The sequence below is a fragment of the Ranitomeya imitator genome, chromosome 4, assembly GCF_032444005.1.
Source record: "Ranitomeya imitator isolate aRanImi1 chromosome 4, aRanImi1.pri, whole genome shotgun sequence".
Taxonomy (NCBI): Eukaryota; Metazoa; Chordata; class Amphibia; order Anura; family Dendrobatidae; genus Ranitomeya; species Ranitomeya imitator.
This window is the reverse complement of record NC_091285.1, coordinates 320,808,777-320,811,448: the sequence shown is the minus strand read 5'-3', so window position 1 is coordinate 320,811,448 and position 2,672 is coordinate 320,808,777.

Sequence of the window (2,672 nt, the reverse complement as noted above, 5' to 3'; positions counted from 1 at the left end):
TGAACGCAGTTTTTTCTTTGTCTGCCTCAGCAACAGTCACCTGCCAGTACCCGCTGATTATGTCCAGAGTGGAGAAGTACCTAGCTGATTTTAATGCTGCTAGGGACTCCTCTATGCGCGGTAAGGGGTATGCATCTTTGTGAGCAATTTTGTCAATTTTTCTGTAATCTACGCACATGCGCATGGTACCATATTTCTTTTTGACTAACACCATGGGAGCCGCCCAAGGACTGTAGCTATCCCTGATTACCCCTGCTTGTTTCATTTCCTTTAGCATACCTTTTGCAGTGCTGGTACCTCTGGTTCTGCTAGACTTAGTTTCTGTTTTCTATTGGTTTCTGCAGCCTTCTCTCTGTTTTCTATTAGGAGGTGACCCGTTTTTGTACCCAGTCCTTAGTTCTTTTAGGGAACCCCTTCCCCTTATACCCTGTATTAAAATTTTGCAACGTTCAAGGAAACACCTTCCCATAAAGGGAGGAAACGTTTGTACCTGTTGATATGCATATCATAAATGTTTTTCAAATTTCTAACCAATTTATTGCTGTTTTTGTTTTCCCAGTCTGGGCGTGCTGGATTTAACGGGGAGGGGGGGAGTGTAACACCTCAGGTAACTGGTTGTTACAGTGGCATTGCTTTCCTCACGGGGAGAGTGATGTCATGCTTGGAAGCGAGGAAGGATCCCTTTATCAGGTAATCAGCACATACAACACTGTTCTGACTCCAGGCCAGAAGGGGGAGCTCTGAAACCCGGTTTCAGGGGAGCATCCATAGATAATATATATTCTGGTCTGTAGGAGGTGTTTGTCTGTCTGTCGGAGGGAGAGGCAGAGAGAGGAGTCTGACAGAGCAGAGTGGAAGCAGACGGAGAGAGTCTGAGAGGAAAGCTGGGGCCGTTGTTAGGAGTCGAGTTTCCTCTGCTGCACAGGGGGAATCTCGATCCATCTCCGCTGCGGTCTCCCATTCTCCTCCAGCCGCAGTGGAGTCTGCTCAGCAGGGACGTCGATCCCAGCGGCTCGCTCAGTCTGACTCTGTGCGAAGAGTTGCTGCTGTTTCTCCAGTCTCTGCCATTAAAGTCAGTGCTGGTCAGCAGCGAGCGGACTTCTCTGGGACTAAGTCCTTGTCTGCACGTACTGAGCATGCCCAGGGTAAGATCTCCCGTTGGAGATCGAGGGTCATGTGCTCAGGCTCTGCAGCACATTCCATTGGTCCTCTTGGCAGGTCTTGGAAGGGCAAAAGTGCTGTAGCCACTTCCTGTGCTGAAACTATATAAACTGCGCATGACCGCACGGCCATGCGCTAGTATTGTCTCATAATGTTATATGTGTGTGTGTAGATGAATGTATGTCGATGGATGAAAGCTCCTAAATATCCCTCCCTAGAGTTGTTGTCTGCTCGCGGATGTTGGTAGCTATCTAGCGCCCGACTAATCATCTGCACGATACACACATTACAGCGTCCTCTTGCTGTGTCCGCCTGTACGGCGCCGTGCGCTTGCCTTGCGCTTTCCATACCCAAGCCAGTGTGGTTGGTGGCGTCCGTCAGTGCGGCATTGCTCGCACTCCTGTGCATTTATATATTTATACTTAGTTTCCTTACACACCCAGTTGTGGTGTAGTGCCAGCGAGGGTCTAATCGGACTTCAATCCCAGTTGGGGCTGACTACTCGCTCGCGCTTTAGGTGCGGTACCGCGATCCTGTGACGCAACAGGATTGCTCCCTTCACGCTGGGTGAGGTTGAACCCACGTGTATATACTTTAGTGTACCGCCATATAGTCTGTATTTACTAGCAGCAGGTTTTCACCTGCACGGTGGACCCCGGACTGCGAACGCATCTATATCACCTTTCTTGGTGCGTTCCGCCAGTCCTAACAGCCGTGCAGTCAAGTGAGGTGCTGTAGCTCCTGGAAAGAATGAAAACAGAGCAGTCTGTAGGAGACTAAGAGGGGAAGTAGAGCGCAGGAGAGTAAAGGGCTGGAATGGAGATGTGACTGGGCTCCTTCTAAGCTGAAGCACAGATACCGGTAGCCGAAAGACCGAGGTTGTGGGGTAACTTTATGCCCCGCGTCAGGTACCGGTGGACAGCTGGATTGCAAGTCACCTGTCCACCATTACCCCCCGAAGACACAGTAGCAGGTAGAGCCCAGTGTCATCTGAGAAAACCTGTGAAAAGGCTTGAGTTACCTGTCATGTGCGTAGTGTCCTACAGAGAGAACGTGAGGACCTTGTGTGAGGCTTAAGGCAGCAAGGGACTACAATGTAGTGCTTGAAGGAAGGCTTCCAAGCCCACCTGGTTAGGAGGATTCCAGATTCGCTTCCAAGCTGGCCGGATCATACCAGTACCTGTGATCCAGTACCCTGGACTGTGGCTGCCTGAACTCTACAGTAAAACGGTAAAGAGACTGCAACTTCGTGTCCTCTGTTTATTTCTGGCATCACATCATCTTTGCCAAATACACCGGGAGCCGTGGGGACCCAGCTTCACCTGTGGGAAGCCATACCATTCCTGCTGCCATAACATCATCCCAGTGGACCCCTTTAAGCAGCGTCGGTCATCCCTGACCGAATACAACAGGTGGCGTCATGAACAAACTGTATAAACTTTATTTCCCATCTAATGCAACCCCTTTTATTAGACTCCCAGGGCCACGGACTGGGTCACTGCCACCGTGAC